The sequence below is a fragment of the Nomascus leucogenys genome, chromosome 6 (assembly GCF_006542625.1).
Source record: "Nomascus leucogenys isolate Asia chromosome 6, Asia_NLE_v1, whole genome shotgun sequence".
Lineage (NCBI taxonomy): Eukaryota > Metazoa > Chordata > Mammalia > Primates > Hylobatidae > Nomascus > Nomascus leucogenys.
This window is the reverse complement of record NC_044386.1, coordinates 77,676,382-77,702,843: the sequence shown is the minus strand read 5'-3', so window position 1 is coordinate 77,702,843 and position 26,462 is coordinate 77,676,382. Positions and strand designations below refer to the sequence as shown.

General features: G+C 44.6%; 1 protein-coding gene and 1 long non-coding RNA gene across 4 annotated transcripts in view; both read right to left on the bottom strand.

The window, feature by feature from the left end:
• The window catches only part of LIPC (lipase C, hepatic type), a 157,957-nt gene that overhangs the window by 36,950 nt on the left and 94,545 nt on the right, over positions 1-26,462 (bottom strand). The gene's annotated exons all lie outside the window — the stretch shown is intronic.
• LOC105739956 lies at positions 9,343-11,406 on the bottom strand. Its single transcript, XR_001115953.2, has 2 exons — positions 11,066-11,406; positions 9,343-10,760 (listed from the first exon to the last, which is right to left on the bottom strand). It is a non-coding gene; the product is annotated as an uncharacterized LOC105739956 (long non-coding RNA).

Here is a 26,462-nt window from a genome sequence, read left to right as displayed (position 1 = left end):
TCCCGCCCATGATGCCTGGGCTAGAGGCGGTTGCTCAGCTCGGTGTTTGTTGAGCCCTTTCATGTATTGGCTGGTGCTGGGCACACAAGTGCATAAGAAGCCTCAGGTATTGCTATGCCCCTCACAAGGTTTTTCATACAACATGCATTATTTAATTTGCAAATGTGTGTGTGGGGGGGCGTTTGCTTTGTAAACATCCGCTGCTGAAAATATTCCCAGACCTGGCAAGGGTCCTCTGGAAGACCGAAATTTCATAATTGCCCTGAAAACTCTCCAGGCCATGTACTCCGCTCAGGATGGAACAATCCTATGTGATAAATGTAGCTGCAGCTCTGTCCCTGGCTTCTGTGGTCAGGCCAATGATTTGTAGCTGGGCAATGTTGACTTCAGAATTTCTTGCACGATGGAAAGATGGAAACATTTGTGTGGGAATTTAGTCACTGCTGGACCTTACAGATTCAGCCCCTAGCTGTTGCTGAGCTTTGTCGGGAGATAAGCAGATTCTGCCCAAGGCCATGGTGAGAAATGTTTCTCCCACACCCGCCATCTTGAATTTTGCCCTGACCTGGACACCTGACCCTCCCATTTACTTATTTTCTTGAAAATAATTCTGTGTCTCAATTTCTGAATGTGCACAATATTTACTAAACTTTGTATTTTCCTTCACCTCTTGTGACACCCTAGCATCACTTCACTATAATATTGAACCTCAATTACCCAAGGTATAAATCACTCCTAAGGAGTGAATGAGGTGCTTTGTAAATCCGTGGCAATTTTTCAGGTCATTAAGATATTGTTTTGAACTCAGAAGAAATTCCTAAGTTTGTCTTGAGTGGGTTTCTTTTCTAGCTATTCTTTACAAACAGCTTTAGGTTCTAAAGCTGCTGAAATTAATTTATCACCTTTTGGAGGTTGCCATCTTCCCATCATTTTTTGCATTCTTGTTTCACCTGTTCTTTGTTGTTGTAGTTGCTCTTTACTATTTTGTTGTCATATAAGAAAATGAGATATGGGATGGAAGGAAAGCTATTTTCATGTCTGATCTATTCTGTTTTTTTTTTTTTTAGTCCATTTTGGCGCCATACTACTGTAGCCTGAGGCCACAATTTCATCTTTTGTGGATCCCAGGGAACAAAGTAAGTAGAGTCTTTCTTTTTTGCCAAAAAGTTTTTTTCTTCTAAACTTTTCTCTTAAATTCTCTTGAATTCTACTGCACTTCTGGCTAGAATCAGAATGATTTTTTTCTTTTAAGAAATCTGGTTATGAAAGAGTATGCCATTCAGAAGAGCTTTCCATTTGTACTGGAATCCTCTCTGGGGAAAGTGTGGCTTATTTCCCTAAAGTCCTTCCGAGGTCATGGGCGTATTCTACCCTGTGTAGGTTCAAGGTAGGGTGAGAGAATTGAACAGATATCTTTAAAAGAAGATACACAAAGGGCACATGTGTACAAGAAAAGGTGCTTAACGTCATTAGTCATGGGAGAAATGCAAATTTAAAACATGACAGAATATCACTTCTCTCCCTTTAGAATGTCTAAAATTAAAAAGACTGACAAAACTGGGTAGAACTCCTCATAGACTGCTGGTGAAAACAAAAAATACTTTCTTTGGAAAACAGTTTGACAAGTTCTTTAAAGGCAAATGTACACTTACTATAAGACCCAGTAAACTCCGGGCTTAAGTGTTTACTCAAGAGAAATGGAAACATATGTCCACATAAAGATTCAAATGTTCATGGCAGCTTTATTCATAATAACCCCAAACCTGAAACAACCCAAATATCTATCAACTGGTAAATGGACAAACAAATCGTGGCATATCCATTCAATGGAATACTACTCAGCAGGAAAAAGGAACAAATTGCTAACACATGCAAGAACATGGATACATCTAAAATGCATAAAGCTAAGTGAAAGAAACTAGATTTAAAAGGTTACAAATTGTGTGATTCCATTTATAGGACGTTCTGGAAAAGCAAAACTATAGTGATGGAGAGCAGATCAGTGATTTCCTGGGTCCAGGGAATGGGGTGGGGATTAACTAGCAAAGGGCAAAAGGGAATCTCTAAAGGGAGATGGAAATATCCTATATCTTGATGGTGATCATGGTTACACAAGTGCATATTTAAAATGATTGCTGGAATAATGCACTACAGTCAAGCAATAATGTGGTTTCTCCACATTGCCCTGGATCCGGGACGAGCGGCATAGGCTGCACAGCAGGCCTTCTATGGTAGTTACTTGTATAAGTCAGGGCTGGGCCTGGCTGCTCCTGGTTTGCAGGCCTCAGAGGACAGGATGTTTCTGAGTTTTCTGGAGGTTGGGGTCAATTGTCAGAGATAAGTCCAGGACTGACTTTCAACCAAAAGACCAGGTCAGGGAGGGAGCCAGCCCTCATGGAGCAGGGTCTCAGGGAGACTTGGCATGTCCGGAAGGTCTTCCATGGTTCCTTCAGGCTGGGGATGGCCAAGGGGTCCCTGGGGACTACCCTGTGGTAACCAAGTTGTCCAGCAAGAGGGTTAGAAACACAAGGGGCCTGGAGACCATGCAGCATCACAGCACCCAGCCTGCATTTCAAACAACCTGTACTTATTGAGAAATAATTCATTTTCCTTCTCTTATCAAACAAGGATCTAGATAACACCACCCATCTACACTTCCAGTTCTCTGGAGAGAATCCGCTTTACCACACCAAGTGGATAGAATTCCACAGGGAAGCAAACCAAGTCAACATTCAGTTGTCCTGTGCGATATCTTTTACTATGTGTTGGAAAATAGCTGGGTGATGCCCTTCTCCCACTCCAACCATTGCTCCCCAAGGACCAGGGAGCTTTTATTGGTAGTGATGATCTAGTCTGCCTTCCTTATGTCACAGATGAAGAAACTGGAACCCAGAAAGGCACCTGACATGCCCCAAACCATGCATCCAGGTAGAAACACTGGGCTCTCCTGACATTCAAGCCAGCGTCTTTCTACTGTGCTGGAGGACAGAGGTTGCGACCCTCTTCCCTGCATGTTCTAGGACTCTTCCTATCTCTGTTAAAGCTCAGAGGGCTTACATTCCATGCCACATAAAGGCCAATGCCTTGAAGTAAGGCCCCTGGTCGGCACAAGAGGAAATGGGTCTTGAATCACAGAAGACAACAGACCGGGTCTTGAATCACAGAAGACAGTTGACTGGGGCATCCTCTTGTCTATGGGAAATACCCCCAAACAATTGGGGTGACCAGGGTAATAAAAACAAAGAGTCCCATGACCTTCACCCTTCAAACACCTGGCAGAGCTGCTGTCTGCTGGTCTCATTCTCAGACTAGACGTTTTTCTTTCCCTCCCAGAGGTAACTCTAGGAGAATCCTTACCCAGCTAAGGGAGCTGTGAGGCTGGCATCTGACCACAGTTAGGCCAGAGAGGCTCCCCAGGAGCTGGACAATCACAGGCCCTTCAGCTGCTCTTGCCATGAGAGGTCTTGGCTTACAGTGAAGTTGTCAAGTGCTGTTTTGACTGGCAAATTAATCCCATTGTGTTCTTGTTCCAAAACTTTATTTGATGTATCATGACTGTCTAGCTCCTGGCTTTGAGCTTCGTTTGACCTTATCCTTCATTCCTGTATCAGCCATAACTACACAATTGCCAAGCGAAGCTTACAAGGAATAGAAGGAGGGGTGGGGGCGGAGGACCTTTGACATCACAGTCGAGGAATCTAGGAATATACAAGTCCTATCTCAGCCCAGCGCCACCTACCTCATGAAGTTACTGCTAGAGACAAGGATCCTGGGTGCCCTGGCAGGTGGGGACAGGCACTGCTTTAGTATTGGCAGTGACTGTGCCTGTAAAAGGAAAACGAGGGCCACTCCCTCCTCCAGGTCAGCTGCCAGAAGATGAATTGGGTGCCTTATACTCAGTGAGAAAAGAAGATAAGATTGCAGCTTTCTTTCCAGTCTGGACCCATGGATGGAAGAGACTCAAGATGGGCCCACACCCTGAGCGTGGCTTGTTACCGCACAGCAAGACACAGTGCTGTGAAGCGGTTGGGAGCTTGGGCTCTAGCCAGGTACAGTGGTGCATGCCTGTAGTCCCAGCTACTTGGGAGGTTGAGGTGGGAGGATCACCTGAGCCTGGGAGGTTGAGGCTGCAGTAAGCCATGATTGTGCCACTGCACTCCAGCTGAGGTGACAGAGCCAAACCCTGCCAAAAAAAAAAAAAAAAAAAAAAAAGGCACCTGAGCTCTGGAGCCAGATTGCCTGGCTTAAATCCCAGCTCTGCTACTTATTAGCTGTGTGACCTTGGGCTAGTTATTTAACCTCTCTGTGTCTCAGCTATATAATAAGACTAACAGTAGTACCTACCTTACAGGATTATTGTGAATGACAGATATGTGCCCCCGAGACGTGTTTTTAGGCTAGATTTAATCAGGCAAAAAGAAAAGTGAGAGTGAGGGCAGAGGTGACCTGGGAACGCTTGGCTGTTCTACAGGAGTGTTCCCCTCCCTGGAGCTGGAATCTGGGCAAAGATAAACTCTTGCAGCATGAGGAAAGCATTAAGCATTAACTCGGCCAAACAGCCCAAGGTTATTCTTTTTTTTTTTTTTTTTTTTTTTGAGACAGAGTTTTGCTCTTGTCACTCAGGCTGAAGTGCAATGGGGTGGTCTCGGCTCACTGCAACCTCTGCCTCCTGAGTTCAAGCGATTCTCCTGCCTCAGCCTCCCGAGTAGCTGGGATTACAGGCAGTAAACCGTGGGTGGGGAGTGTGGGCTGAAGCATGTTGGATGTGCTCTTTGGGGCAGAGGTTTGGGGCCTGCCTGATGAGAAAATGGGCCTGATCTAGTCCTTGAACCTCCCTAGGGCTTCCCCATGTGGCGGCCTGGGGCTGAGAGGGCAGGCTCTTGGGTATACTTTTAGAGACTGAAGGCCCACCCTGATCCCATTCATTCATTCATTCATTCATTCCACCACCCATTTATTAAGCACCTATGTGTCAGGGATTGTGAATACACTGTGATACCTAACAGTGAATAAGACAGACCATGCTCTCAAAAAGCTCATGGTCTTACGGTAGATGCAAGTAAATAAACAACTGTCACACAGTTTCGAAAGTGTTGCGTTGGCCAAAGAATGGGAAGGTGCCCACCCAGCCATAAGGTGGCTAGTGTAAAGACAGCCAGATGAACTCCATTGGTGGGTGGTGCTGCCAGCTCCCCAGATAATCTTGGGAATTTTAATGAAAGGCTGGCCCTGATGGGAGGGAAGGATTATGAAATGTAGGGGGAAGGTGAGCTTATGTATGGCCAATATAGTCACCTCTAGACTCACAGAGGTTGAGGTCATGGCTGCAGCATCCACCCTGGGCTTTCCTGAGGCCCTTGGTGTCTCTCATCTTCTTTGAGACTTGCCTGACCCTGGGGTCTGCAGCACAGCTATTCCTATCCTAGGCATGTTAATTTCCTCATGAAGAAATAAGGAGGGGTTCAGTGACTGCCAAGGCCCACAAGGGGCTAAAAAAGCAAATCAGGACCAGAATTCGATTTTTCCGCACATCTAAGTTCTGAGACTATAAAACTTTTCTGGGCATGTGCACTATTTCCCCTAAGATATTCTTTTGGACCCGTATCCTCCCTTCACCACCCATATCTGGAGGCCCAGCTGACTGCTGCCTGCCCACTTCAGACCACGGGCAGGTACCCCAGCAGTTTCCAGGTTGCCATAGGGAGCAATGGCAGAGGCAGGGTAGTGGAGGGGCCAGTGGGGCGGGCACTGGCTTTGAAGCCAGTCAGCTCTGTGTTTGATTGTTTAACACTTATTAGCTGCATGGCCTTGGGAAGCTTGCTTAACCAGTAGGAGCCTCAACTTTCTTCTAAGTTGGAAATAGGAAGACCGTCTTGTGTGGGTGGTAGTGAGGGTGAATGAAGTTGATGAAATGTCTAGTCCAGGGCTTGGCGTTCAACGTGTTGTTTCCCTTTCCAAACTTGCCTAAGATCTCTTCCTTCTCATGTTTCAACCCAACATAGTTCCTTCCAGATATTTGTGGATACTTATCCACCAAGGTCTTTGCCAGCCTGTTTGGTACCTCTCTGTGAATTCTGTGCACCTGCTTTAGGTAGCACACTGCCTTAGGTGTGTGGCTTGGCGCAGTGCCTTTGTGCCAAGAAAAGGAGGCCCCTCTTTAGAGTGAGGATTTCAGCCTCCCATCTTCCATTTGGCCAGGTTGTTCTGGGCAGGAGAAATCTACTGGGCTTAGGTGGCAGCTCTGGAGCCAATGTGGCTGAGTCCCTGCCTCTACCAGCTGGGATGCTCCAGCTGTGGGGTGCTCTGTCTGAATGAGGCACCTCGGGGCGCCAAACTAGGCTACCAGTTAACACTCTCTGCTAATGAGGAAATCAAAGTCTGACTGCAAAACACACCAGCCAGGGTTCTGCCCTTACACCACTGCTAAGGAAATACTCATCCTCACAGCCTCCCTGATATATTACATAACTTTCTACATTTGTGAGCAGTGGCTGTCATGTATTCATGTCCTGGAGATGCAGACTCCTGGGCGCCATTCCCAGAGTAGCTGATTCAGTAGGTCTGGGAGGCCTGGGAATTTGCATCATCCCAGGGTGGCAGATCATTCTGAGAGGAAGTTGCCTGGTGGTGAAGAGTATGAGTTTTGGAACCAGGCTGGGATCCAAAGCTTGGCTCTCCCACTAATAAGCCACAATTCTGGGCACATTTACAGAATTGGTTACTTACAACCCCATGGTTTCCTCATGGGGTTGTAAGTAAATGAGATAAACGTGTAAAGTACCTCCCACAATGCCTGGTATATAGTAGGTTCTCAATGAATAAAGGTGGCCATGGTGGCATTGGTGGTAGTAGAAGTAGGGATTGATATTGCTATTATGACATCTTCCTCCTTGAAGGGTTCTTCTGCACCTGATCAGTAACAGATCATGAGGAGACAGAATATCAGACAGGATAACTCTTTATGTTGAGGTTATTTGGGATCACCTTCATTTAAACAGATTGGATGGACTAGAAGGTCAGTGCTGAGAATCTTCAGGGCAAAGTCCAAACCTCCAGGAAGACACAGGTCTCCTATTTGGCCTTTCCCCAGAACACCGGCCTCAAAGGGGTACATAGACATGGCCTACTGGGACTCTCCCAGAAGGCCTTGCACCCCTGCCTCTGCCTTGTTTGGGGAGTGGGCTGTGCTTGCCTCTTTCCCTGGTTGGATGCCTACAGGCATATATTGGCCTCTGTAGGAGAAAAGAGAATAAAACATGACAGTGAGCAAGGAGAGCCCCAGTGACAGAGCTCAGCTTGCCAGTAAATGGCCAGGGGAGCTCTGAACTAAAAAGGACTATGGGGGAAGATTTGTCCTATTTGATACTAAAACGAACTGTAAAGATTTAGTAATTCAAGCTGTGTATACAGGAGCATGGATAAAGAAGCAGAATAGAAACCCAGAACATTCAAATGCATATATTTGAATTCAGTATTTGATAGAAGTGACTTCTCAAATTGGCCAGGTTGTTCTGGGCAGTGGAAATCTAATTTCTCAAAGTGCTGGGGTAAAGATGGACTTTAAAAAATAGTATTGAGAGATCTGGAAAAAGATGAAAAGATATAAGTTGGGTCCTCTCATCATACTCAGGAAAAACTCCAAATGGATCCAATTTTTAAATGAAATAATAGGAATCGTAAAAGGACCAGAAAAAAAACGGCTAATTCCTTGATAACCTTTTGAATAAGAATCTCCCTCTATGATTCAAAATTCAGAAGCTGTAAAAGGTTGTTAAATAAGACTATATTAAAGCAAACAAAAAACTTTCTGTATGACCAACTAAATTTAAAAAAGACCATAAGCAGAGGCAAAAAATGAACAATAAAGTGAGAAAAAATAATTGCAACTCATAACACAAAGGGCGAATCTTCCCGATATCTACAGAATGCCTAGAAATCAAGGAGAACAAGACCAGCAAGCCACAGAACAAAAAATGGGCCAACCAAGGACACGAGGAGCCATTTCACAGAAAAAGGAATACGAATGGCCCTTTAACATATGAAAAGATCCTCAACCTCACTCCTAAGATGAAAAATACAAATTAAAACTATGCTGAGACACAAGTCTCACCCATCAGACTGGTAAACATTAAAAAATGTGACCACACACCTTGATGGAGATGCTGGCAGGAATGCAAAATGGTGCAACTCCAATGGAGAGGGATTTGGCAACAGCGATGAAAGTTACAAATGCATTTTCTCTTTACTCAGCATTTCCTGCATAGGAATCTACCCTGTGGCTATATCTGCACACATGCGAAATGAAATTAATACAAGGTCATTCATTGCAGGATTGTCTGTAATTGTAAAATACTGGAAACATCCAAAGTGTCCATCTAGTGTCTAGATAACTGAACTGGGACATATCCCTCAATGGAATACTTTGCAGCTTGACTAAAGAAACACTCTGTACTGATTTGAAAAGGTTTCTAGAATGTACTGCTAAGTTGCCAAAGTAAGGTGCAGAATGGCATCTAAAGTGTGATACCTTTTGTGGAAGGGTGGGGACATAAGTAAATAACTCCATATTGGCTTTCAGCTGCGTAAGGAAATGTTGGAAAGATACAGATGAGATGAATGTAAGTGGTTACCATGGTGGGAGAGGGGGAGGAGGAGGGAATGGATATGGACATCGTGGGATGGGGGTGAGATTTGCAAATCTATTCTATTTTATATTCTTTTAATTTATGAGCCATGTGAGTATTTACTTCCTTAAAAGAATTTCTTTTATTTCTTTATATTTTTAGAGACAAGGTCTGGCTCTGTTGCCTGGGCTGGAGTGCAGTGATCATAGCTCACTGTAGCCTTGAACTCCTGGGCTCCAGCGATCCTCCCTCCTCAGCTTCTCAAGTAGCTGGGATCGCAGGCACATGCCACCAGCCCCCGTCCACTAGCTAATTTATTTATTTATTTATTTTTCATAGAGACAGGGCCTCATTGTGTTGCTCAGGCTGGTCTCAAACTCCTGGCCTCAAGTGATCCTCCTGCCTTGGGCTCCCAAAGTGTTGGGATTATAGACGTGAGCCTCTGTGCCTGGCCTGAAAAATAATTTTAAATAAAAAAAGATCCCAGCTTGTTTCCTGCTTGCACTTTCCATGATAACTATTTCTCTGGATGCTGTTCATCTATCCCTGCAGCCCTTTCATGCCCCAGAGAACTCTGGGAGTAGCTCTCTCGCTGCCTGACTGTGGGGTCAAAGGGTCCACTCACCTCGCCTGTCTTCTTGGCTTACTTGTCTGTCTAGCTAGATGCTGACCTTCATGCCTGTAGCTGCACCTTCACCCACTTGGGCCCTAGTGGCCCTTGATTTCAGCTATTTAATAGGTCAGGGGGTCAGTTTCCTTCTGAGAGTAAAGGTGACCTGAGAGAGGAAAGGTGGCCCCCACAGAGAACTCCCCACATCAGCTGCTTCCTCTCTGGCAGAACTGACTCGGCAGATGGCAAAGTGCTTGGAGCCACCGGAAGCCAAGGTGCAGAGAATTCTGTGGAAGGAAGCTGGCTTGGAGCTTGGAAGCCGGGCAGCGAGGGCTGCTGGAACATAGAGGTGCCCGATCATTTGGCAGGGGTGCCCAGAGCGAGAGGAAGTGGGGCTCCTCAGTTAGGAAGCTTTGTCAGACATCCCCCTCCCGCCGCAGGGCTTCTCAGAGGCCCTGGAGAGACTGATGCTCCCCAGCAGCCGGTCCATCTGGGCTGGTGCTCACGCAGCTCTGGGAGCTGGGATATTTTAGATGTGTCAAAAGTGATGAATGTTGGAAAGTGCCATGGGCATCTCTGGGAGCTCACAGTTCACACTGGCAGCTAAGATGTGCCAAGCTTTTTGGAAGAAACTGAACTCTGGAGGAAGTTGAGAAGTCTTTTGCTGTCCCAGATGTGGGTAGCAATGGGATGGGCTCTGCAAGGGGACAGAGCCCCGCCATCAATAAAGATGGGGCTGGGCCATAGCAATGCCTGAGGTCTTGGCAGAAAGAAGTGGCATTCTGAGAGGCCAGCAGGGGCAGGAAGGAGCAGGAGCATGTGGATTTAGAAGCAGGCACGCAGGGGCCTGAGGTTGGAGTCAGCAGAGCTTGCAGCTGGCAGCACCGGGAGCTGTGGAGTTGGGCCTGTTCAGTTCCGCTCGCCAGGATGGAACAGGGGCAGCAGCCAGAGCCAGCCTGAGGCTGGAGGTGAGCCCGGGGCCTTTGCCCACAGTGAGGTTGGAACAAGGATCCAGTGTGTCTGGATTTGAAAACACCCTAGGGAATGTGTTACTAGAATTCAACATCTACCCTGAGTATAATGCATCCTAAGAGGAGGGTGCCTTGGTGTTGTTTGCAGCATGGCCTTGGTTTGCGTGTAGTGTCACTGGTTCTCTGCCTCTGTAGGGAGATGGCTTGTCCCATGCTACCCAGCCAGGGAGGTGGCTCGTCCCAAGCTGGGGGTGGAGGAAGCTGAGGCAGTGGCTGGGATAGGACGTGTAGGATCAGGCTTAGGTGAGTCACAGGGAAGGAGGAGAGTCAAAGAGAAGGGATCCGCACTATGGACCAGTGGGGTTCTGGGGTGGTGGGGGTACAGGACCGAGTTGGGCCAGCCCAGCCTGTCTTCTGCTGAATGATGAATGGGGCTGGGGTGTCAGGGATGGATGGAGAAACTAGCACCAACTCTACCTGCCCCAGGTGCTTTCTGATGAAGACACAAACTCTCTTCTGATTATTGTTCTTCACAACCTCCCGACTCCCTGCAAACTCCCACAACCAAGAAAGAAAGAGAGAGAGAGAGAGAGAGAGAGAGATGACAGAGAGTTCCTAATCATCTTTGTCATCCTCCCCATCATGATTATGATCATCGTCATCCATGCCTGGACTTCTTATATAACCTGCTTAACTTATTGAGGGCTGAACTTGTCTTTCCACCTCCTACCTCCAACCAGCTTTTGCTAACTTCCTCATTCTGCTCACACATTCCTCTCTTCCAGGCACTGGCTCACCCCCACTGAGTCATCTTCCACTCCCCCTTCCTCTTTCTTCCCCTCCTACTATCAGCAACTCACTGTAGCATGACCGCCTGCAACTGCTTCCTGGGAGGATCCGCTTCCAGTCCCCTCTGTTCACACGCTCTCCATCCTGCGACACGCGGCTCCAGCCATAGCTGCTCGCAGGTCCCGGATGCCTCTGTGCCTTTGCTCCTGCAATTCCTTCTGCTTGGAACCTCTCTCCTCTTCCTACACCTTAGCTCTCAACCTTGGAGGAATCAGAATGTATGGATAGTTCTCTTGACAGCTGGTCAGGAGTGGGGCCCTTCTCTGTGCTCCCCAGTCCCCTGTTCAGACCTTGAGGGTGGGGCTGTTTGTTTATGTCCCATTTCATAACTGGGCTCTAAGCTGTACATGTCTTATGCATCTATGTGGTCACAGCACAAGGCCTGCACAGAGGTGGGTTATCTGTTGAATTAATTTAACAGGGTAATTCATTTTCTGCCCTTCCTAGGGAAAGATTTGTCACAGTGAGTCAATACCAGGAGGAAGGGGAGAACAGAGGCAGGGACCTGCTCTGCTTCACTTCTCACACCCACAGTCCCCTTCCTACGGTCAGGAACCACTGGCCAGCAACACAGCAATTCCTGCCTCTGTCTGCCCTCTAGGAATGAGCTGAAAGAAAGGCACCAACAGACAACAAGCAAGTTCTGGATATTCTTTGGAATCATGGGTGGTTCTTGTTTCGCCCTCATCTTAAAGCCCTCTAGACCCTAAACCAGTGTCCTTCTCCCTCTTCCCTTCCTTTTCCAGAATTCCTCATTTATTTCAAGCCTTATAACTCAGTCTTTAAAAATTGCCTTTGTAAAGGCTTTTCTGATCTCAAACTGTTTCCTGTGATATTAATAGGAGTTATGGGGAAAAAGGAGTTTTGTGGCCAAATAAATTTGGGAAATGTTGTATTAAGCAACATTAATCAGGCTTCCTGCTGGCCCGAGAGAAGAAGCTACTGTGAATTTAATCTCTAGTAGGGGCAGATGATATACAGTGGCTCTCAACCTCAATTACTTTGCAGCAAGCCGCCCCCACCCTCTGTATTTCCATTTTTGGGCAAGCAATTCTGAGACTGATAGTCCATAGGATGCAATTGAGGAAATGCTGTCTGGGGCAGCTTTCCAGTGGGCTTGTGTACTGTTGAGCTGTGCTCACACTCACCTCTGTGTGCTGGGGTTTCGAAGGCTAGTCGTCCCTGCTCTCATGGAGGCAAGGCTTTATGTGTAGGGGAGAGGGCTGAGCACTTTAAGAGTAGGAAATGAGTTTCCAAATAGGCACATCGAATGGTTTAGACATTGTGCTCTAGGATCCCAAGGCCGAGGATCTTGTGGAACTACTTTGGGGGCTGCTACGGGAGATGGTAGAGGACACAGAAGATAAAAGGGTGGGTTCCTGACTGCCCGCCCACCTTGTTTCAACCCAAACAAAATTGCTTTTAGGTTTTAACATTTTCTGCTTGAGATTCTGTTTGTAGGAAGGTTTCCATGGCTGACACACATTCAAAGCCCACAAATCTAGACCAATAACTTCATTTAACAGATTAAAAAAAAAAAAGCCCAAAACCTGAGGTGCTGAAAAGCTAAAACACACATCAATCAATCACATCACTAGATGCTGGATACAGAATCCAAGTTTCTGGACCTGCCATCTAATGCTCTTTCCACACACCCTTGCATTTGTTTATTTCCTTCCGACTCAGCCAGTTTCAAAAGAGAAGAATAAAAGATAGCAAGGAGCAAATAGCAGCAAAGATAACGGGATAAATCTACCAAGAAATAGTGGGGGAAAGGTAAAGAGAAATCTCACCTGCCCCCCATCTGATCTGTTTCACTGCAGTTCTTCTTATGCTCCACCTTAAAATGTAAAGAAATGGATGCTAAGAGCAAGGGCTGCTGATGCCAAGAATAACTCCAGAGGAGACACAATACACCACCCCAGTCTCCAGTGAAATGAACTGTTTAATCAAAACTGCGCTATTCTGTAAATATTCAGTCTATTGATGAAGAGCTCTGCAAACAGGGGCAGCTCCTAAGCAAGCCTCCAGAGAGAACCTGGAAGGAACTGAAGAAGATAGAAAAATGGCACATATTCCTATCTTGATGGTTGGGGTGGGAGGACTTACATATACACTCTGTGTTCAATGCATGGGAGGTGAGGCAGAGAGGGCAGCAGAGAAATTCAGAGTAAGTCTCTTAATACTTGGCTTTGCCTGAATGGCTAGAAGTGTAGTTCTTTTTTTTTTGAGACGGAGTCTCACTGTGCCGCCTAGGCTGGAGTGCAGTGGCACAATCTCGGCTCACTGCAAGCTCCGCCTCCTGGGTTCACGCCATTCTCCTGTCTTGGCCTCCCAAGTAGCTGGGACTACAGGTGCCCGCCACCACACTCGGCGAATTTTTTTTTTGTATTTTTAGTAGAGACGGGGTTTCACCGTATTAGCCAGGATGGTCTCGATCTCCTGACCTCGTGATCTGCCCGCCTCGGCCTCCCAAAGTGCTGGGATTACAGGCGTGAGCCACTGCGCTTGGCTGAAGTGTAGTTCTGTTAATTATAATGATGCAAATACTTATTGTACACTTCCTGTATACCCTGTGTAGTTTAACTTCTCACAAAATGCTCTAAGGTAACCAGAGTCATCCTCAGGGATGAAACTTAAACTCAGACAATTTGGTTCTAGAGTCAACATTCTTTTCTTTCCTTTTTCTTTTTCTTTTTTTTTTTTTTAGGTGATGAATCCTAAGTGTATAGCTCTGTGAGTGTTGTGAGTGTCTATTATGTTTACAACCAGTGTAGCCACCACCAAAATCAAGGCAGAGAACATTTCTATTCTCTGAAACCTGTCTCCAGGCAACACCACCACCAGATGTAACTGTTCAGACTTCCGTCACCGGAGATTAGTTTTGCCTGCTCTTGAACTTCAAGTTAGTAGATTCACACAATAGATGCTCTTTTGGACCTGGCTCTTCTCACCCAACACTAAGTGAGGTTCATCCACGTTGTTGTATGTGCAGAGCCTGCATCTTAACTTCTCTATTCTGCCTCTCATCACATTAACTAATTCCATGTTGCCTTCCAGAAATGTTTCCTTGGAAAGTGGATTGGGTTTTGCAGAGTTGATTGAGCCTGAAGGAGTGGAGCAAGAACACAAAAGGTTAAGTTCAGAGGGTGGCCCAGAGGAGAACTTTTTAGATAACTACCCGGTGCTGCACAATTCTGTCTCTCACGGCCAAGTTTCATGGTCCCAGACTCACTGGTATCAGCACAAGTTCCTCTTTTGATTTTGTTTCTCCTTTTACAGAACTAACTTAATCACCACTGCTTTCTCAAACACGTGGACAGCATTCTCAGGCATCATTTAGGGCAGTGGTTTTCAACTGAGGGGTAAGTTTGCTCTGCTGTTACCTCCCCCGACCTTGGGGCATTTGGCAACATGGCAACACCTGGAGATAGTTTTGGTTGTCAAAACAGGGGGCAAGGGGAGTTCTACTGGCATTAGTGGGTAGAGGCCAGGGATACTGCTCAACACCCTTCAGTGCACAGAACAGCCTCTCACAACTAAGAATTATCCAGCCCCAAATGTTAAGTGTGCTGTGATCAAGAAGCCCTGGTCTAGGGTCAACACAGGAAGTTGGTGGCTGTTCCCTTTTCTGATACAGTAAGAGAGGAGGCAGAGTGGAATGAATAGAGCTCTTGCCCAAGAGTCAGAAGATCTGGGTTCAGGACCCCACTTTGCACCAACTAGCTGTCTGACCTTGTTGAGATCATTTAACCTCCGCGAGGCTGATTTCCTCGTCTGTCACTTAGGAGCTGTGACGCCTGCCTTTCTTACTTACTTACAGGCTTGTTGTCAGAATCACAAGTGAGAATGTCAGTGGAATCTCTTTGAAATGCTTACATGTTATTATTTTATTTGACTGTGACAGCAAATCAAGCTTATATGGATGTTTTTGTGTCTAATGTCAATGCAAGAATAGTTTCGGCAGGGTTTCTGTTTCCCTTTGTTCAATTTCCAGGGTCATAGCCTCCTTCTCACATTTGTGTGGGAAAGGAGCTCATATACAAAGGGTGTTTCCTGGAACTGTGGGCAGGGCTTCAAACATCCCTGCAATTCTCTAAGCCTGCAGCTCTCCACACTGAAACTTGTGGTCTAGAAATTCTCTTTTAAATTCTTGTGAGACCTCTGAAGGGGTTCGTTCCAGAAAAGCAGGGCCTTTTTAGCGCTGAAACTTGGATTTTATTTTGCCACATAAGAGACTTAGGGCTGTCGCCCCTCCTGGGTGAAGATATGCAGTGTTATGGCAACGTCAGTCTGATAGAACGTTGTTGAGCTCAATGTGCTGTGCCACATAGTGGAGAGAGGGGCACAATTCTCTATGAGAGGCAAGAGCCCTGGTGCTGTGCAAGCTGGTACCAAAGCAACATTGGGTATTTGTTAAAACCTTGGGGATCTTTGCCTTGTGAATACACAGGAGAGTGAGGTGAGGCAGTCAACAGTTCTACTCAAATACAATTGTTGAAGGGAGACAGTAAGGAATAGTGTGGGACATGGATATTTTGTCATCAGTTTGTCATCATTAACAACATAAACAGTGTTTGGAATCAAGGGGCAAATTTGCCCTAGACTAAAGGCTGTTCTGGTCCCATCTAACAATGTTTTAAAGCAAGTCTCAAAGTGTCAAACTATTCCCAAGTAACTTAACTGCACCCCAGGACAAAGCTGAAGAACATTTAAAATAATGTAGGAATACCCGGCACCAATTAGGTAAAATTCACAATGTCTAGTGTCTAGTCAAAAATTACCAGGCATGCAAAGAAGCAGGAAAATACAACCCATAATAAAGAGAAAAATCAATCAATCAAAACCAACCTAGACTTGTTATAGATGGTAAAATTAGTCCACAAGAACATCAAAACAGTTCTTATAACTATATTTCATTTATTCAAGATGGTAGAAGAAAATGTAAGCATGCTAAGAAGAAATATGGAAGATACAAGAAGTCTAAACTGAACTTCTAGAGATTCAAAAATCAGTGTCTGAGATATGAAATACATTGGGTGGGATGAATAACAGATTACACATTGCAGAAGAAAAGATTAGTGGACTTGAAGTCACAGCAACAGAAACCATCCATTTGAAACACAGAGAAAAAAGACTGAAAATAAATTAACAGAACATCAGGGAGCTGTCGGGCAATTTTAAGAGGCCTCATATATATGTAATTGAAGATTCCAAAGGAGAAAAGAAAGGGGACAGAAAAAATGCTTAAAGAAATAATAGTGGTGGAAAAATGTCTAAATTTGATGAAAGCACTAAATACATAGATCCAAGATGATCAATGATCTCAAAACACAAAAAACATGAGGGAAACTACACCAACCCACAGAATAATCAAATTGCTGAAGACCAGCGACAAAAAAAAAAAAAAAAAAAAAGATGCTAGAGGTAAAAAGTCAAACTGCATACTCAGTAACAAAGATAAGAATTCAATAGACATCTCCCCAGAAACAAGGCCTTCCAGAAGACAATGGGGCAGCACTTTTAAGGTTCAAGCAAAGATGCGCAGCAAATCCCATTGCCTTGGGCTCCTTGTACGTTGGTAGATGTTGGGATAGAAATCTCATCCTCAAAACCTAGCCAGGTGTCAGCAAGAAACACAGTGCATTGACATGTGGTGGTCAGCATATGATTACAGCCCCGTGTTCGCACTTGTGAGAGAACAGGCAGTGAGATGAAGTAATGGAAAATTTCACAGTGATACTAAGAAGAGATCCGAGTTCTAGAACACACTGAATACATATTTTCCCTCAAAAGTGTCTTTCCTCTATCTGTCCCCAGCTCTGTGAGTGACATCCCCAAGCCATGAACTTTAGGCACCCTTGACCCCTACATTTCTCCTACCCCATTGCCATTCAGCTCACTGATTTTTCTCAAAAATACCTCCATTTACTTTTTTTCCTCCAGATCTAATTCAGGCCCTCATTACGTCTCACAGACTCCCTATTTGACACTGGGATAGTTGTATTACTCCTCTGCCCCTTTATAGAATAAGGGGATTGGCTGATGATCTCCAAAGGCCCTTTTTCTTTTTTAAATACGGGTTTTGGTGATATTTTGAGATTATATCTATATATGTAAAGACCTCTTTTCTATCACACTAATGAAGCTTGATTCTGATGTGGTTATATCCAGAGAGGAGGAGGTTATGAGCTATAAATGTGCCCTGCACATAGTAGCTGCTCTATGGTATTTGCTGAGTAAAGAAATGAAAGAGTTTAAAGCAAAGCAAACAAACAAAACCCCCATTCTTGCTCCAAATAGCTATGTTCTGCAGAACAGGATCCAGTTTATGGTAGGCTGAATAATGACCGCCTCCAAATTTGTCCACATCTTAATCCCCAGAACCTAGAATATGTTGCCTTATATGGAAAAGGGACTTTGCAGATGTGATTAAGGTAAGGATCTTGAGATGGGGAGATTATCCTTGTTTCTTTGAATGGGCCCAATGTAATCACAAGGGTTCTTATGAGAAAGAGGCAAGAGGCTTAGAATCAGAGAGAGAAATTGGAAGATGCTATGCCGCTGGCTTTAAAGATATAGGAAGGGGCCACAAGCCAAGGAATGTAGGTCGCCTCTAGAAGCTGAAAAAGGTGAGGAAATGGATTCTGTCCTCAGAGTCTCCAGAAGAAACACAGTTCTGTTGACACCTTAATTTTAGGACTTTCAACTCCAGAACTGTAAGATAGTGTCAATTTAACTCATTAAGTTTGTAGTAATTTGTTAACAGAAGCAATAGGAAACCCATATACAGTCTTATTTCTCCATTAACTTTTTTTGAGATGGAGTGTCACTCTGTCTTCCAGGCTGGAGTGCTGTGGCACCATCTTGGCTCACTGCAACCTCTGCCTCCTGGGTTCAAGCTGTTCTCCTGCCTCAGCCTCCCAAGTAGCTGGGATTACAGGTGTGCACCACCATGCCTGGCTAATTTTTGTATTCTTAGTGGAGATGGGGTTTTGCCATGTTTGCCAGGCTGGTCTCAAACTCCTGACCTTAGGTGATCCTACCGCCTTGGCCTCCCAAAGTGTTGGGATTACAGACGTGAGCCTGTGCACCTGGCCTGCATTAACTTTTTATACCTACTAGGAAAGAGGTTTAAACTTTCTGAGTCTCTGGTCTACTTTCAATCAAATAGCATTAAAAATGTCTTCTATATGAGATAAGGGTGTAATGAAATAGTGCATAATCCTATTTGAAATAATATAAAATACTCCTTATAATACCAAATACTACTACTACTTCTACTACTACTGGTACTACTGGTACTGCTAACGCTTTGCAAATGCCTTATAGACATTTTTTGACTTTAATCACTGAAAAATCTTACGAAGTGGCGATTGCTATCCACCTTCCACAGATGCTCAGCCAAGACTTAGAAAGGGTGAGAAGCGTGCTCAGCCACACAGCTAGAAAGTGGAGGAGCTGGAATCCCCATTACAAACAGGTGTTCTGGCTCCTTTAGTTATGCTGGCGATGATAAACTTGATGCCAATGGGGGCTTTTATGATGATGCTTATTACTGTACCACTCTGTTGTCATTCTCTTCTCATGCCTCTTTCCTGAAACAACATCTGATTGCTTCACTCATCGTATTCCAGCCTGTCAACAGCTCGTCACAGAAATGATTGAAATGCTACTAATTCTGCATTATGGCTTTCTGGCTGGGTGAACTTGGCAAAGACTGGGGAGATGTTTGTGTATCTAAGAGCAAATGGCCCTGAGGTTTGGAAACGGAAATGCTCCTCCCACCACACCCAAGAGAAATGTGCATAGTGAGGAGTTCTGGGGTTCTCAGCCCCTTGTGAGTGGAGCCAGGACATAGATGCCAGCTGCCGTGGGGTTTCTCCAGAATTCTCAGCTGCACAACAGTGAACTGAGGGAGTTGCTTTGAGGCAGTGTGGCATGCAACACCTTATCCTTTTATTTGAGGGACGTGCTAAAAGTTGAAGTAGTCAGCTTTCCAATCCTCACCCTCCTTCTTTCATTTACCTGTTTCCTCTTCCTTTTTCCTCCCATCACCTTTGATTCTGAATGTTTCCCTCCGCTCTTCTGAGGTCTGTTTTTAGGGGGCTGGCTTGGTTAACAGGAGTTAGGACGGAAAGGGCCGGCTCTGCCTGAGCTCTGCTTTCTGTAGCCCAGAGCAACGGTTTGCTTTGAAGATTGTTGAGAATATTTGGATTAATAAGATTTGTTCTAATATTTCCCCTCATTTCTGATCATCAAAGTGCTTGGAAGGTTTGAGCTGGTGCAGACTTTCTTCTAGTTTGTCCTTGGGAGCAAGTGTCTGGAACAGGGTTGATTTAAAAATGTTTTCTGACTGAAGCCTTGTTAATGGGGCAGGCTGCAAATTCACATCAAGGGAGTGTCATCTTTCAAAGCAGCTTCTTGGCAGAAGGGGATGTGGAATTTTAGAGAAATCTGAATCTGTTAAGCTTCCATTAAATGAACTCCTCGATTCCAGACTGTGCTGAGCAGAACCTAGGGACCGTGGGCCGTGAATAATTGACTTCTTCAGTGGCAGGATGCCTGAGATAGGTCGAGCGTCCTTTGGGATGAAACATCCACCAGTTTGAAGGAGGTTTTTGCTTTTCTGTATTCCTCTGTGTCTCCTTTTCTATGTACTTTTACTTTTTTTTTTTTTTTTTTTGGTTGATGCTTTGTGTTTTGCCCAATATAATGGAGATGAAAGGTGGAGGTCTTGTACCGGGGTCTGGAGGATGTGTGTGGAACGACTCTCGTTGTCATAGGTCATTGTTTTATGGCTGTCAGCCTTCCTCACATTGACTGTAAGTACCTCGAGGACAGGGGCAGGATTTTACCTTTCATCCCCTTTCCCCGCCTCCTACCTCGTTCCAGTGCCGCTGTTGCTCAACCCATATTTGGCAACTTATCCCAGGGTGCCTACATCTGCTGAAGCTCTGACCCTGTGACCAGGCCACTTTAAGATGGGTGGGACAGGTCTGAGACTCCATCTGCCTTCCTAAAAGACTGCTGGATCTGGAGATGTCACTCTGTGGGCTGTGATTCCCGTGGCTTTTCCAGGTAGTCTCGCAGACCTAGCAGGCCCAGGCCATCCTTCTCACCTTCTCATATTGCTCCTGGTTCAAAGGCCCCATCCCCATTTTTCACATCTATTCCTGTCTCTGATTTGGGTGGACTTTCTCTCTTAAAAAGCAAAAAACAAACAAACAAAAAGCAAAATAAAACATTGTAGAAAACTTAGAGAAAAACAGCCAGGTGCCGTGGCTCATGCCTGTAATCCCAACAACACTTCGGTAGGCCGAGGTGGGTGGATTACCTGATGTCAGGAGTTCGAGACCAGCCTGGCAAACATGGTAAAACCCCATCTCTACTAAAAATACAAAAATTAGTCAGGCTTGGTGGCTCATGCCTGTAGTCTCAGCTACTGGGGAGGCTGAGGCAGGAGAATCGCTTGAACCTGGGAGACGGAGGTTGCAGTGAGCTGAGATCATGCCATTGCACTCCAGCCTGGGGCAACAGATTGAGACTCTGTCTCAAAAAAAAAAAGAAAAAGAAAAAAAAGAAAACTTAGAGAAAATCACCAAAATTACCTGTATTCCCATAATCAGAGATAACTATTGTATTATGGTTATGATTTCCTCCTAGGTTTTAAAATGCTATGTGTGTCTCCATGTGTATGTTTGAGTTTAATTGTGTGTATGTGTGTGTATATATATAATTTAGAATCCTGATTTTATAACTCAATATTTTGTCTTGAACACTTCCCCATGACATCAATAATTGGCAAGAGAGAGTCCTAACGTGTGGTTGTACCAGAATTATAATATTTGAACAACCCTCTACTGTTGTAACTTAAGTTACAACCACAGTTTTTTCCAAATGTAAACCACACTGTGATGCAATCTTATTCATAGACCTTTCTCTATATCCCAGATTAATTCTCTTTGAATGAATTCCTGGAAATTGGATTACTAGGTTAAGTGACATCAACTTTTAAAAAGACTCTCAATACCTATTGCCAGTTGTCAGCGCCAATTTAGCTTTGCTCATGCAAACCAGCAGGGTGCCCTTGTCTTCTGGACATAGTGGGTCTTACCAGTCATATGTATAGCTCTCCCCTGAGAACTTGCCTGGGCCCTAACCCTTGGGATGTGGTATTTATCATTCATGTTCCTGCAGCATCTGATGCCATCCCTGGAGAGCCCCAGGTATGGGTAAATGCAATGCAATGGTAAATGCAATGTAATGGTAAATGCAATGGAATGAGTTATTGCCTGCATCTCCTTGCGTTAGGGCCTTGGGGTTAGTGAGGATTCAATTACTCTCCTTTCACCACACTCCCTTCCCAGGCGGATCCCCGAGACAGAGAAGAATGGGGAAGGGGACTGAAGGATGCCTTGGAGTTGAATGAACAGCTGAGAAGTCTTAGCTGGAAACATGCCAGAATGACACAAGACCGTGGATAATCATTTAATTTGTATTTTGTACCATTTCATGTAGCCGAGAAGAAAAACACAGGATGTAGAGTCAGGAGCCCTGGATTCTAGTTTTTGGTCTTCCAGGCATTAGCTGAGTTATGTTAGGAAAGTCTCTTAAGCTATTTGAGCCCCAGTCTCTTCATCCGTAAATATACACAATAATAACACCTTCCAGGTGTGGTTGTTGAGATGCTGAAATGAGACGTCATCACGTGTCAGCACTTTGTATACTAAAGTATTTCTGGAAGGAAGTGCTGTTCTCCTCACCAACTCCATGTGGAACAGTGTGCATTACTTGGCAATGTGTCACTCTTGCTGAGAGGTCCTTTCAGGACGTGTTATGATCTTATGTTTTGCTTACTTGTTTATTATAGTATTTCATTGAATCCAATATACACAAATAGCATGATATACCATTGTTTAACATACCACTAACAAGGAAAAAAGCAAGTTACAAGTTAAAACCTGACGTCTTAGTGATAGTCTTGTGTGAATTGGTCACAGTGCCTCTTGTTGTTTGAAGATTTCTTTCCCCTACTTTAGGGTTTGGCAGTTTCTCCTACCGTTAGTTGCTTTGCTTAGAGCCTGATGGGCAATCCTTTTGCATGTGCACCAGTAAAGCACAGCTTCATATATTGTGATTACGTTTCATAAAACACTTTTTGGTACTTTGTAAGAAAACAAATTACTCTAATGATGAATATCAAATTTATGCCTCACCTGTCTCTCTGTGACTTTTTATGTGCACATAATGAGTTAGTCTTTTCAAAAACCTTCTGAGTGGAAATTAAGCTCAAGCCATGCAGTGCCACTCAACAAGGCACGCAAGTCAACTGCAGTGATGGCAGTTAAGAGCCCTTTTTATCAATGTCACAACCACGCCCTAGCCCACAGCATTTGTAAGATATATTCCGCATTCAAAGATAGTAAATAGGAACAACAGTGGACCTTACAACTGAAGAAATAAAGTATCTCTTTCCCATACCAGGGAGCCGCGTCCTTGTCTATTGTGTCTTCCTCCTTACGCCGAGCACCTAGCACAATGTTGGCATATTCAGAAGGTACTTAGCAAATACATGTTTAGTAATGGAGAAAACAATACAATTCTGAACATGTACATTTTATTAACAGTGGAATTGGTTAAAGTCTTATGGAACGAAATAGTATATAAATAGCTTCTTCTTTTTCTAAACTCTTTTTTTTAACGATCCAATAGATTCAATGGTATAAAAACCCCTTTCTTATAAAATTTTTTAATTGGTGATACCAGTTATAAGAACTAAAATTTTGACTGATAAATATAATAATAGATATCCATTGACAGCATTCCTATCATATTATGTAATTTTGTATAACACTTGTCTGTTTCCAAACGTAGACATGATATCACTAGCAATAGGGACAGAAGTGATTCTTGGTCACCAAGCAGGGTAAATTTGGGAGTACAGGGAACAATTTCATCCATGTAAACGATGTGGCAAAACACTGCGTATCCAGAGTCCTGGCTTATTGGGGAGTTGGTGAGTTATAGTACAGCTATTATATGTTAAAAAGACACAGAAGAATAAAGATTGTGTTTGGGAAATGAATTTTGCAGGGAAAAATAGAAAAATATATTTATTTACTGAACACCTATGAGGTTAGCACGTGGTCATTTAATCTTCACAGCAATCCTTGGAGTAGATAGCTTTGCTTCATTTTGCAAATTGGGAACCTGAGACTCAGAGAGAGTAACCTGCCTGTAGCTAGTAGGTAGTTGCTCCAGGATTCCAATCTGAGTCTTCTTGATTCTACAGCGATTGCATTTCCAACCATTCTATGCTGACTCAGAAAACCTGAGAGTTTCGGAGTACCTAATAGGAGTTAATGAACATTTAGGAAGACTGGGGCCAGCCCTGGAATTGGAATGGAGAAGGTGGCTCATCATCTGAGGAGGAATCAAGCTGGTGAACTTGATGGATTCTATTCTATCTCACCATTCACAGTGGATTGATGTATTTCCAAGACAACATTGAGGACAATGTGTGGATTTGGGTACAATAACAAGAGAGGATTCTGATGATATGTTCCCACCATTGCCTGCATACATATCCTCTTCATTTTGCTTTATTTGGCTCAATTTTGTTCCTTCATTCTTTTAGCAGTTGTTAAAAGAGCTACTGTATAAGGTTTGCTTTGATACAGGACAAATACATTGGGATGTTGTGAATGAGGGAGCGCTGTCTACAAGTGGTACTCAACAGAGAGGCTAGGTGAGAAGGCTAGGAGAGAAGAAAGGAGGATGCAGAAAAGAATACTAGAAAAAAAAAAAAGTAGCAGGAATGAAGGGTTGAAAAACCCACAGCCCTTTCACCAAGGTCAGGTTGGTTGGTTCTTCCTGCACAGTGCTAGAGAGGGCAGAAGTACGTGAATGGGGAGGAAAAGGTGTCAAAAAAACTGGGACTAATGAGAACCTTGTTGGGGACTATGTCAGTCATAAGGGACTCTCCCTCAGCCCTCAGCACTGAGTTTGGGGATGAATACATTTTTGTTTCAGAGCAAAGTTGATATATCCAAATGTTCCCATATTAACTAATTTGTTCAGTTCAATACTAATAAAAGGATGGGGGGTCGGCCTATAGGAGAGGAAAAGAGCCAGCTAGGAAAGGCATTTCGTATTTTATCAAAGTATGTGGGTTAATGATCTCCCTACCTCCAAAATGACCACAGCGAGTAAGACTCCCTGAATCCTGTGTTCAGGTCATTTGTCATGAGAGGAACTGGACTGGACTAATATTGCTTTGGGGATGATTGGCTTAATTTGACTATGGGGTGGCAGTTGTTGGGGCTCAGCAACTGTTACCCCAAAATATGGTGCTTTGACATGCTGAAATAAGAAGAGCCTCAGGGTCTCTCTGATCTTCACCCCCTACCCCCAACCCTTGGCCCTACCCCATCTCTCAATTCTTCATCTCTCCCAAAGCTCTGGATGAAGTTGTTCTCTTCATCCCTTATCTGCCTAAAGTCTGGAAACACCAAGGAAGAAAACAATTACCTCTAGTCTCCTCCCTGAGTTTTCATCAACTGAACCCATATCACAGGAAGAAAGACTGAAGTCTGTCAACACACCTGGACAGCGTTTTGTCACAAACCATCGTTTCTCATTTTGGTGCCCCTTCAGTATTTCAAAGAGAATAATCTGCCAGCCACTGTCTGCTCTACAGTCTCAACAGACTTTTTCCATGGCCAATGTAAGTTCCCCAAGTCCACTCATCTCCCCCTAAAAATCATTTACCATCTCTCAAATTGCCACATTTCCCCCATCTCCCCTTCCCCTATGAGGAAGGGTTAATGAGTAATTGTTCTCTATGGATCCTCCAGTGCTACACATGTTAAAATAAATTCGTATGCCTTTTCTTCTACGGATCTGTCTTTTGTGAGTTTTCAGTGAACTTTCAGAGGGCAAAGGGGAAGCTTTTCCTTAGCCCCTACACAGTGCCTGGTGGGGTATGGATTTTAAAGTCACTAGCCAGCTACCCTTTCTGTACTCCAGAACTGTAGAAGCTGAAATTTGTCCTAGAGGCCACTCTCACCTTATTATAAGACGGACCACTTTAGTGAGCTCTTTTGGTTTTCCAAAGTAAGGGAAGTAGTGAGTTGTGTGTGGCCGGGGGAATCCTTGATTCAAAGAAATAGTTAAATTGTAGATATGTCACCAGACCTTATGCAGATGATTGATCACATTCCAAGAACAGGAATTATCCTATTTGTATGTTTAATAATGAGCTAAATCAAGTCAGTTTGACCTTCCTTTCCTTCCTTCCTTCCTTCCTTCCTTCCTTCCTTCCTTCTTTCCTTCCTTCCTTCTCTCCCTCCAATTTTTCTTCCTTCCTTCTTTCCTTCTTTTTTTAGAGAGAGCAAAAAGAAAAGTATATTTCTCTTTTGGTTAGAAATACTCTCGAGAGGATAGGGAAAGTTTAGCCATTGTGAAAACCAGTTTTATTTCCTGAGCTGATCCACACTGGTAAATGTACATACTGGTGTTCTCCTGGTTTCCCCACTCCTATGATTTGCCTGTGTCCCCACCTAAATCTCATATTGAATTGTAGTTCCCATAATCCCCACATGTCCTGGGAGGGACCAGGTGAAGATAATTGAATCATGGGGGTGGTTTCCCCCAGCTTGTTCTTGTGGCAGTGAGTGAGTTCTCACGAGATCTGATGGTTTTATAAAGGGCTTCCCCCACCCCTTCCCTGGGTACTTTTACTTGTTGCCACTACGTGAGGAAGGACGTGTTTGCTGCCTCTTCTGCCATGATTGTAAGTTTCTTGAGGCCTCCCCAGCCATGCTGAACTGTGAGTCAATTAAGCCTCTTTCCTCTATAAATTATCCAGTCTCGGGTATTTCTTGAGCATGTCTTTATTAGCAGTGTGAGAATGGACTAATACACCCCCACACCTGTAGCATCTTGCCCCACCTCAGGGTGGGGGGCAGAGGAAGCCAGCAGGGCTTAGGAGTTGGGAACACAGCCAGCTTTGAATAGAGCACAATTTGAGCCTGTGTCTTCAGGGAGAACACTGGTGCTTTATTAGGGGCTCAGCAGTCTGTATCATGTGGAGAAAGAAAATCTTGTCGCCTGCGTGGATATCTCAGAAGCTAGGGCTCTGGGTTTGGAATTGTGAGTGGAGTTGAGGGGAGGGAGAGGGAATAGGCAGAGTGGCCTGGGCTACCTTTACTGTGCCTTCTCGTCAGAACCTGCTTTGCCCTGCTCAAAGGCCTCTCTCTGATCTGGACTGTCTTGGAACAGTGGTCAAGTGCCTTCTGTGGGAGGGTGCCCTTTCAGTCGTGGCAGGAGAACTGAGCCCGTTCAGTGTGCCCATGCCAAAGAAGGCTGGGTGTGGCTGGCTTCTATTTGTGTCCTCCAGCATAG